The following is an 11,592-nucleotide window of genomic DNA, read 5'->3' on the forward strand; positions in this document are numbered from 1 at the left end:
CTGACATCATCAGTCATCATCACCATCACCACCATCAGACATTGTCATCATCACTGTCATCACCATCATCACCCCATCACCATCACTGTCACCAGCATCATCATATTCACCACCATCACTATCATCACCATCACTGTCACCATCATCATATTCACCTCCTGACATCATCAGTCATCATCACCATCACCACCATCACCATCACTGTCATCTCTGTCACCACCATCACCATCATCGTCACCAATACCACTATCATCACCCTCACCATCATCACCATCATCACCATCACTGTCACCAACATCATATTCACCAACATCAGCACCATCACCATCATCACCATCATTGTCATCATCACCATCAAATTCACCATCATCACCATCAGTCGTCATCACCATCACCACCATCAGACATTATTATCATCATCATCACCATCAGTGTCATCATCATCACCAACACCATCATCGCTATCACCATCAGTGCCACCATCATCATCATATTCACCTCCATCAGTCATCATCACCATCATCACCATCAGACATCATCATTACCATCACCATCACTGTCATCTCTGTCACCACCATCACCAATACCACTATCATCACCCTCATCATCATCACCACCATCACTATCATCACCACCACTGTCACCATCATCATCATATTCACCTCCATCAGTCATCATCACCATCACCACCATCAGACATTGTCATCATCACTGTCATCACCATCATCATTACCATCATCATCACCAACACCACTATCATCACCCTCATCATCATCACCATCATTGTCAATCACCATCACAGTCATCACTATCATCACCATCACTGTCACCATCATCATATTCACCACCATCAGGCATTGTCACCATCAATCATCACTACCCTCACCATCATCCTCTTCTGTATTGTGGGAAATGCCCAGAGGGGCTCACATCTGGGCAGGAGGCCTGATGAATAGAAAGTGTATCTACTGGGAAGAGGAATCAGCATGAGGGGAAAGGCCACGTGGCCTTGCTGAGAGAGGCAGGAGACCTTTGGTGAGGCCATATCAAAAACCATCCTAGTCTGTAGTCCCAGCATTTTGGGAGGCCAAGGAGGGAGGATCCATTGAGCCCAGGAGTTTGAAACCAGCCTGGGCAACATGGTGAAACCTTGTCTCTGGAAAAATAAAAAAATAAAAAAATAAAAAAATAAAAAAATAAAAAACACGCACACAAAGAAAAAATTAGCTGGGCTCAGTGCCATGCACCTGTAATCCCAGCTACTTGGGAGGCTGAGGTAGGAGGGTCACCTGAGCCTAGGGAGGTTAAGGCTGCAGAGAGCTGTGATCATACCACTGCACTCCAGGTTGGGCAACAGAGTGAATCTCTGTCTCAAAGGCAAACAAACAAGCACAACACCCTAAATCCCATCCGCAAAGGTGCCAGTAGCTGGCAAGTCTACAGCCACTGCTGTGAGGACTCCATCTGCCTGGTCACTTTCCCACCTCTCTAACTTCTCATTGCCATTAGCAGGAACTTCCTCAAACAAACCCACCAGGGGTTTGTGCTCAGAGAAGCTGGAAGGGGGATCGCTGGGGTTTCTACACCTGTATAGCCAGACTGGGGGAAAGAGAAACAGCCACCCAGGACTGGCTGCAGAACTGAGTCCTGGGGCAAGTGACAGGAGGCCAGGAGCAGTGCCCTGAGGCTGAGAAGTGGGTGCCTGCTGGGGCATGCGTGCTCCCCATCTGCGTGCACACCCTGCTGGGGCATGCGTGCTCCCCGTCTGCACACACCCCGCTGGGGCATGCGTGCTCCCCATCTGCGTGCACACCCTACTGGGGCATGCGTGCTCCCCGTCTGCACACACACCCTGCTGGGGCATACGTGCTCCCCGTCTGCACACACACATCGACTTTGCACTGTAAGGACACATGGGATGCTAGTGCGCTCTGAGTCTCAAAGACCAGGACATAAGGGAAACACAAAATGTCACACGGGGGAGGTGAAAGGTTTGTCTGACAATGACCAATTAGGAGAACCACCATTGAGGGCTTACCATTTGCCAGGCTTAGTGCCAAGTGCTTTATGGAATCATCTCCTTTATCTTTTGAAGTAACCCTGTGAGGCAGGTTTTAACACCCCCATTGTACAGGTGAGCAAACTGAGGCTCAGAGAGGTGAATGACAGCTGGTAAGTGACAAAGGTCCAGGATTTGAACTCCAAGCATAAGCTCTTAACCACAAGCGTAGTCCAACTTCTCACACTTCATGGTACTCTGTGCTGGACAGAACGATGTGTGTTTGGGGCCTTTCCCCATCGCAGTTGTATTAGTCCGTTTTCATGCTGCTGCTAAGGCCTACCCGAGACTGGGCAATTTACCAAAGAAAGAGGTTTAATGGACTTACAGTTCCACGTGGCTGCGGAAGCCTCACAACCATGGTGGAAGACAAGGAGGAGCAAGTCACATCTTACGTGGATGGCGGCAGGAAAAGAGGGAGCTCGCGCAGGGAAATGCCCCCCTATAGAACCATCGGCTCTCGTGAGACTTACCGACTATCACGAGAACAGCACGGGAACGACCTGCCCCCGTGATTCAGTGACCTCCCACCAGGTCCCTCCCACAACAGGTGGGAGTGCAAGATGAGATTTGGGTGGGGACACAGCCACACCATTTCATAGCCATCCCGTGTACACACATAATCTTTTTTCCTTCTCCTTTCAGGTAAGTCAGAGACAACAGATAAGATTCTAAATAGAAAAACACTATTTTGTCAAAAATAAGAAAACAAACAACAGACACTTCACTGAAGATATACACATGGCAAACAAGCCAATGAAAAGATGCCCAACATGATATGTAATTAGAGAATTGCAAATTAAAACAAGATACTACTACACACCTATTAGAACAGCCCAGATTCGAAACACTGACATCACCAAATGCTGGTGACACTGACATCACCAAATGCTGGTGAGGATGTGCGGCAACAGGAACCCTCAAAACACTGCAAAACGGCACAGCCAACCCGGGCAGCACAGTGGGACTCCGTATCTATGAAAAATAAAAACATGTTTAGCCAGCCGTGAGGGCACATGCCCACAGTCCCAGCTCCTCGGGAGGCTGAGATGGGAGGATGGCTTGAGCCCCGGAGCTCGAGGCGGCAGGGAGCAGTGACTGGACAATCACACTCAGCTCCAGCCTGGGTGACAGAACAAGAATCCGTTCCAAAAACAAAACACTAGTACAGCCACTTGGGAAGGTATTTTGTTACAAAGTTGACTATACTCTTACCGCAGGATCCAGCAAGCACATTTCTTGATATATGCAAATGAACTGACCGCTTATGTAAATGAACTGACCATTTATGCAAATGAACTGAACAGTTATCTCTGTTCAAGAACCGGCACCCTCATGTTGACTAAATATTTATTCATAGTTGCAAAAACTTGGAAGCAACCAATATGTCCATCAAGTGAATAAACAAAATATGGTACCATATATTCATACGATGAAACATAATTCAGCGATTTAAAAAAATGAGCTAGTAGGGTTGGGCAGGATGGCTCATGCCTGTAATCCCAGCATTTTAGGAGGCCGAGGTGGAAGGATTACTTGAGGCTAGGAATTCAAGACCAGCCTGGGCATAATAGTGAAATCCCGTCTCTACAAAAAAAAAAAAAAAAAAAAAATTATTTTAATTAAAAGAAAAATGGGCCGGGCGTGGTGACTCAAACCTGTAATCTCAGCACTATGGGAGGCTGAGACGGGCGGATCACAAGGTCAGGAGATTGAGACCATCCTGGCTAACATGGTGAAAGCACGTCTCTACTAAAAAAATACAAAAAACTAGCCAGGCGTGGTGGGACGCACCTGTAGTCCCAGCTACTCGGGAGGCTGAGACAGGAGAATGGCGTGAACCTGGGAGGCGGAGCTTGCAGTGAGCTGAGATCCGGCCACTGCACTCCAGCCTGGGTGACAGAGCGAGACTCCGTCTCAAAAAAAAAAAAAAAGAAAAGAAAAGAAAATGAGGCTACTCTGGGCACACTGTCTATAGGGTAACCCTTCTCTGCAAGGAGTTTAAAAAAAAAAAAAAAAAGAGCTGGCAAGCCACAGACAGACATGGAGGAATCTTACATGCGTACTGCTAAGAGAAGGAAACCAGTCTGAAAGGGCTACTTACGCACGGTTCCAACTATGTCTATTACATTCTGAAAAAAGCCAAACTATGGAGACAACAAAAAGACCAAGGATTTGGGGATGGAACAGGAAAAACGAGGAAATGGATTGCAGGGGATTTTGAAGGCAGTGAAGTTATTATTCTCTACACATGTCTTTACACATTTTTTGAAGCCCATAGAACCTACACCTCCAAGATAGAACCCTAAGTGTACACTATACACCTTGGTTAATAATAATGTATCAGTATTACCACATTTATTGTAACAAATGTACCACACCAAAGAGAGATGTTAACCATGGGAAATTGAAAGAGATAAAAGCTGAGACGGGAAGTCTGTACTTCTTGTTCAATTCTTTTCTGTAATCCTAACACTGTTCAAAAAAACAAAAAAGTGCTACCAAAGGCAATGAAAAAATTTTAAATTTTCTTCTTCATAGAGAAAAAAAATACCACACCCATCGTCATCAATGGGGAAGAATCTTGCCATGCCACTAATATTACCTTTGGGTGTCACACCGTCCCGAACGCTTTTGTGTGGATTAACCACAGGAGCTCGTCATCTCTGTTTGCTAAAGGAGGAAGGTACGTACTGTCCATGCCTGTGCTCTATCCCCACCACGTAGCCCTCCCTTGGGAGTGCAGAACACTGAAAGCTCGACAAATACTGGGCCCCAATTCTTATTCTTCATCACAGGCACCACAGTTGGAATCTGCGTTTATTTCTTTGTTGACGTGTCAGTCTCTGGAAGGTGCACGGGGAGAAGGGTCACCTCCATTGTGCTGCCTCCGAAGAGCCAGTGCATACTGCACGGTGCACGAGATGAATCCCCAATGACTCGGACAGTGGCTCCAATAAATGCTGGGGCCATGCAAAGAACACTGGGAGCCAAGAGAAGGCGCAGGGAAGATCTTGCCCTGTGGCAGTCCCAGAGGGCTTCAGAGAAGAATGTGGTGCAGGGCTCAGAGGGAAAAGGAGCGACTTGGCAGGCAGAAGGCGGCATTCCAGGGAGAGAACTGTCCTCTCAGAAGTGCCAGAAAGGAAGAGGAAACTCACTCAGGGAACTAGGGTAGCTGGGCAGGAGGGAAACTGGTCTGGGCAGGTGAGTGACTGCCCTGAGGTCACAGCTCGCTGGCACCATCTTGGGCAGAGCTGGGAATGTCGAAGCCGTGGAAATAGCCAAGTGCACCTCAAGCTTTCACTGAAGTCAGGCTGAAAAGAGAGGAAAGTGAACAGACCCTCCCCTTCCCCATGTCATCCACATCTCCCAACATCCAGGGGCCAAGAGCGTGCCCAGAAATCACCAGCCCAAACTCCAAACGGCTTTAAGGTTAAATTCACATTCTATCCCACCATATATTGATGATTTTTAAAATTAAAATGACTGGGCACAGTGGACCACGCCTGTAATCCCAACCCTTTAGGAGGCCAAAGTGGAAGGACTGCTTGAGGCCAGGAGTTCGAGACCAACCTGGGCAATGTAGCAAGACCCCATCTGTATAAAAAAAACTTTTTAATAGAAATAAATGTCAAAAATGTACTAATTAATTAATTCAATTTAATGAGAATAATGCTTCTTCTCCACCCTAAGAGATATTCCTTCCAAAAATGTCTTCCAGTAAAATCGAGTCCAGGATTCTGTAACTCTGGTTTTATGTAGTAATAGCAGCAATACCTGACATTTCTATAACACCTTACCTATATCATCACTCACCATCTCCACTGCAATCCCAGCGAGTGCCATCAGCACCCCGATACTACAGATGTGTCCAGCACACTGCAGGGACAGCCCACACCCACACACAGGAGCACAGAGGCCAATTAGCTTCCTCCAAGTTAAACAGCGTGTCCACTACTGCAGACACGGCCTCCTTTTCAGAGGCGTGAGTTTGCAATTGGACTCTACAGCTCACCAGTGGTTTGCTTTGGGGCTTGTTACATGTCCCTCCACTCCATTTTTTCCTCTGTACGACAGAGGTAATAAATAATACATTTCTCAACAGGTTTTGTCCATAGTGAATTGTGGTAACAGAGTAAAAGTTCCAGGCTGGGCGCGGTGGCTCACGCCTGTAATCCTAGCACTTCAGGAGGCTGAGGCGGGCAGATCACGAGATTGAGACCAGCCTGGCCAACATAATGGCCCCATCTCTACTAAAAATACAAAAATTATCCGGGCGTGGTGGCTCACGCCTGTAATCCCAGTACTTTGGGGGGCCGAGGCGGGCGGATCATGAGGTCAAGAGATTGAGACCGTCCTGACCAACATGGTGAAACCCCATCTCTACTAAAAATACAAAAGTTAGCTGGGCGTGGTGGCAGGCGCCTGTAATCGCAGCTACTGAGGAGGCTGAGGCAGGGGAATGACTTAAACCCAGGAGGCGGAGGTTGCAATGAGCTGAGTTCACGCCATTGCACTCCAGCCTGGCAACACAGCGAGACCCCATCTCAAAAAAAAAAAAAACAGGTCCAAACACAGTATCTGGTATGTAGCAGGCCCTCACAAAACAAAACAAAACAAACCTGTTTCTTAAACCAAGCTGGTCCCTGAATGCTGGTGAACTTCTCCACACTAAAAGGATGAAATGGGAGGTTAAAACAACTGCAGACCCTGATGATGAATGAAATCTTGGCCTGGGGCCGTCAGCCAAGGCCATCTGGGCCAAACCAGAGGGCAGGAAACAGCAGGCTTCCTCCTCCCGCATGAACTCTGGCCCAGAGAGGAGCTTCCTTCAGCTGACCGCACCCACTTCCCCCAGAACATTCCAGAACACTCCGTGCTAGGCCAGGAGACTCCAGGAAGAGGTCACTGAGTAGCTCTTACCATCTCCTCCCAGCCCAGGCAGAAGATGCCCCTCCCTTCTAGGACTCCATGCACAACTTCTGACCCGCCCATCACCCGCGGCCTCCCCACAGAGGGCCAGGGCTCAGCTCACCCACCTCTGACCCGCCTCTCTCCAGCGCCTCTAGGCTGCACTCCAAGCCACTAATAGATGGCCTGGGTGGCTTGTCTTTGGCTATGGCCCTAGTCTGGCTTCTGAAACCTTCTCTACTTGGGCCCTTGACTGGTGATCTGCTTTCAGTCCTGGTAAAACGAGACTCTTCAAGGACGGTCAAGAAACACTCCCCTCCTCAAGCACCCTCAACGGCTCCCACTGCTTCCTGAAAAGTTCAGAGGCCACACCCTGAGACTGACGGTCCTCCACAATACAGTCCCACGCTACCCTCTCTTCTCTGCAGGACTCGCCTGCTGCAGCCAAAATAGATCACACCAAGAATCGTGCCCACATTTCTGGACCTACAAGTACAGACTCACCTCCCAGCTCCACCTAGCTGGGTTCCACTCCTCCCGCACCCCACCTGTCTCTTCCATGAGCCTTTCTTTTTCTCATCTCTGAATTCCTCCAGCATGCAATTTCCAAAGTGCAGGCATCCCCGTGCCACCTGCCATCCCCGTGTGGCTCCCGTACTATTCTTTACTTAATATTTCCCTTTAAAGCAACCCACTCTTTTACTTGAACAAATTTATTTTCAAAGGAAACTTCGTATCTCCACCATAAATAGAAAACCATCCCATATGCCATAAATAGAAGGCAACTGAAAAAAAACAAGTTATGCTCTACTACACATGAAAATAAATCAACAGGAAAACATTGAAATGCCTGTCTGTGTGCCTGACGAGGTAAATGTATATATAGGTTGTAAATGGAACAGCACCTCGAGGGGCAAGGGTCCTGGAACGGGCCCCTGCATATGCGTTTGGGGAGTGCTGAGTCCTGACAGTTGCTCCTGACCAAGTCCGCTGGCCAAGCGGCCTTCTAAAGTCTTCAAAAATCCCCTCCTGCTCTAAGACACGTGGCCTTGGCACTTTATTTTTTTGCTTTGGGGCCCTTGGGGTTTTGGCCCCATCTCACAGTTATCTGGGGACTTGTCACCAAAGGTGAGTATCCCAGGGGAGGGAGCACAGAGCCTGCAGCCCCTGAGCCGGTCCTGCCCAGGGCATAACACAAGCAGCATGTTCTGGTCTGCTCAGCTGTGTGGCCCCCATTGTCTGCCTGACCCCAGGCCCATCTGCTGCTAGCACACAACCCCACTGCCCTGCACCCCCAAATCCATCTCTGTCCACTGGGGTGTTTCAAAGGACCACACAGAAAGAGCACTGGAGGCACCAGCGGGGCACGAGGCCTGTTCTCCAGCCCCGGCTGCCTCTTGAGGACCTGGGGCAGCCTGGAAAAGCAAGTTTCCAGTCAACGATTAACCAGACGCTCTCCCAGCACAGACACAAGCCTTTTCCCCGGAAGTTAGCAAAGTTCTGGGAGAACCCCTGCATGAACTGGGCCCCGACTCCAGGAAAACAGAGGCGTCTTCCAATGTTTCAATGCTCCAGGGGGAGCCATGAGACCCAGACACCTACCGGAACGGAGGGGCTTCACCCAGACAAGGCCCCGCACAGGGAGGAGGAGGCCGCTCTCCCTCCCACCACCGCTGTCAGGGGAGACCCGCGGCGCTCCTGATGAGGAGCTGAATCACTGGAACTTAAGTCAATAAGTGGCAGCCACCAGGCAGGCCCAGCTGGAGCCAAACCAAGGCCTGGATTCCCCTAGTGGACGCAAGGCAGGCAAGGCCCCACCATGTCCCCAAGTCATGTCGTCCAAAACTGAGCAGACTTGGGACGCTTCCTCTTAGAGGGCAGCCCTCTGCGTGGGAATGTTCGTCTGGCCACTTTTACACATTTCAAGCATTTTTTTTTTTTTTGGTTAGAAAGGGCACATTTTCTGAAAAGGCATTCAATATAGTCCTTACAGCAGTGGAGGTGGGGCCGGGGCGTCAGCATCCCATGGCTTCCCGAAGCCCCGGCTGCCTGGACCGGGGCCCCTGCTGGGGGCGGCTCTTCAGGAGGAAGGCAAACTGAAGCACAGATAACCTGACAGACGTGCAAACGGAACAGCTTCCCGGAGGTGCCTCCAGGAGGACAAGGGTAATGAAATGAACCCTGGCACAGCGAGGGAGCGTTTAGAGCCTGACGTCCTCCTGCAGAGAGAAGGAGGATGACAAGGATCTCTTTGTTGACCTTTTCATGGTGCAAACAAGCTACTGATGGAAAAAAGAAAATGTTTTGATGCTTAAAAAAAAAACAAAACATCATCAGCAACGTATCCCCATGGGAGCAGCAGGTGCTGCCGAGAGAGAGACAGACAGATGGATATAATCGCCAAGAGGCTCTCAAACCGGGTTCCAAGGAGCCAGGGGTGCCGGGTACCTCTTCAGGACTGTACAGGTAGAAGGAGGGGGCTGGGAACAAGGGGGCTTATTACAGCTCAATCCAGAGCAACTCAGCTTTTTCTTCTTCATCTATCAGGCTTCCAGGTAAGATTTCATTTGAATAAAAAATCCTGCAGTAAAAACGTTGAGAAGTGCTGATATGTGCTTCTGGTTATATGAAAGGGTGGAAGGAGGCCGGTGTGGTGGCTCATGCCTGTAACCCCAGCTACTCAGGAGGCTGAGGCGGGCGGATCACTTGAGGTCAGGGGTTCGAGACCAGCCTGGCCAACATGGTGAAACCCCATCTCTACTAAAAACACAAAAATTAGCTGGGCACGGTGGCAATGGTGTAGCCCCAGCCATTCAGGAGGCTGAGGTGGGAGGGGGGCTTGAGCCCAGGAGTTTGAGGCTGCTGTGAGCCATGATCTAGCCACCGTACTCCAGCCTAGGTGACAGAGTGAGACCTTGTCTTAAAATTTAAAAAATAAGGCCGCGTGCAGTGGCTCAAGCCTGTAATCCCAGCACTTTGGGAGGCTGAGACGGGCGGATCACGAGGTCAGGAGATCAAGACCATCCTGGCTAACACAGTGAAACCCCATCTCTACTAAAATACAAAACTAGCTGGACGAGGTGGCGGGCACCTGTAGTCCCAGCTACTTGGGAGGCTGAGGCAGGAGAATGGTGTAAACCCGGGAGGCGGAGCTTGCAGTGAGCTGAGATCTGGCCACTGCACTCCAGCCCGGGCAACAGAGCGAGACTCCACCTCGAAAAAAAAAAAAAAAAAATTTAAGAAATAAAATAAAATTCATAGGGAGGCCAGGCACAATGGCTCACGCCTGTAACCCTAGCACCTTGGGAGGCCGAGGCTTAGCCAGGCATGGTCGTGGACGCCTGTCGTCCCAGCTACTCTGGAGGCTGAAGCAGGAGAATTGCTTGAACCCAGGAGGCGGAGCTTGCAGTGAGCCAAGATCGTGCCATTGCACTCCAGCCTGGGTGACACAGAGGGAGACTCCGTATCAAAAAAAAAAAGAAAAGAAAAGAAAAGAAAGAAAGGGTGGAATGTGCTAGCAGCCATCTCTGAGTGAGCGGGATCACACACACCCCCAGGCGTGCAGGCAATCAGCTGGTCTTCGTCCTGCACGTGTGCCGTGTGTGCAGCAGAGACGCCTCCTTTGCCAGGGCCCAGCCTGGCCACTCTGCTCTTCCCCTGGCAGGACCACAGGCCAGGAGGACCAAGTTCAGAAACGCAAGTGACACCAAATCAAGCAGATGCTTGAGCCAAGTCAAGCTTCTGGAAAAGAGACTTGAACCCAGCAGGGACAGGGGCTCGATGCAGACGTCAAGGCCAGACGTGCGGATCCAGAGACCAGAGGCCAGAGAGACGGGAGGACTGTGTCGGCGACCGGAGCTGATCTCGGTCGGCCCCTGGGGCAGGCATGGCCGCGAGAGGCTGGTTTCCACGTGTGCCAGAGGTTGCTTCACAGAAAGGCCAGCTCTGCGTGAAGGTCCAGGGGGCACCAGTCACGAAGGTGCGAAGAGGCCTGAGCGTTTGTCCTCTGCACAGCTGAGAATGGCAGAACGCGGCCACACTGCTATGCAGACGGCACCTTCACAACTTTATACCCCTCGCACTGAGCTCCGGGGTCCAGACAGCTGTGCACCTACCGCCTTCACCAAAGCCAAGGCCGGGGGCCCCGGCTGCTGTTCTGCAATGGGCATGTATTTTGTCTACCCAGCATTCCTTTCCTTTCTTTGAGAATAACTCTTCAGGTCCAAGTAGTCATGCCCAGTCCTCCCGGGCAAGAGAAAAGGCCCCTCCTTCCTCCTCTTCCTGGGTGAACGTGATGAGGATAACCAATTAGAATAGCCCTACCCCCCAGGCAGGGTAATTGGCTCAGGGCTGGGCATGTGACCCAGACCCAGCCGTACAGAGTCCTCCTGGGGTCTTGCCAGAGTTCCTGTGAAATAAACCCACTGTCTGGGACAGGAAGCACAGCACTGGCTTGAGATGGCCAGTAGCCACCTGGCTCCGCCTAGAAACAGCACACTACACATACTAACACGTGCCCGACGTCCTCACGGGAGACCACACACCACACATACTAACACGTGCCCGACGTCCTCACGGGAGACCACACACCTCACATACTAACACGTGCCCGACGTCCTCAC

General features: G+C 50.4%; 1 protein-coding gene across 1 annotated transcript in view; it reads right to left on the bottom strand.

The window, feature by feature from the left end:
- RPH3AL (rabphilin 3A like (without C2 domains)) overlaps window positions 1–8,699 on the bottom strand; it is a 142,188-nt gene extending 133,489 nt beyond the window's left edge. The window contains exon 1 of the mRNA XM_017862823.1: window positions 8,573–8,699. The gene's annotated coding sequence lies outside the window, so the exon portion shown is untranslated. The remainder of the gene's footprint in view (window positions 1–8,572) is intronic.
- Window positions 8,700–11,592: the final 2,893 nt, after the last annotated feature.

The sequence above is a fragment of the Rhinopithecus bieti genome, unplaced genomic scaffold (assembly GCF_001698545.2).
Source record: "Rhinopithecus bieti isolate Rb0 unplaced genomic scaffold, ASM169854v2 scaffold_22, whole genome shotgun sequence".
NCBI lineage: Eukaryota > Metazoa > Chordata > Mammalia > Primates > Cercopithecidae > Rhinopithecus > Rhinopithecus bieti.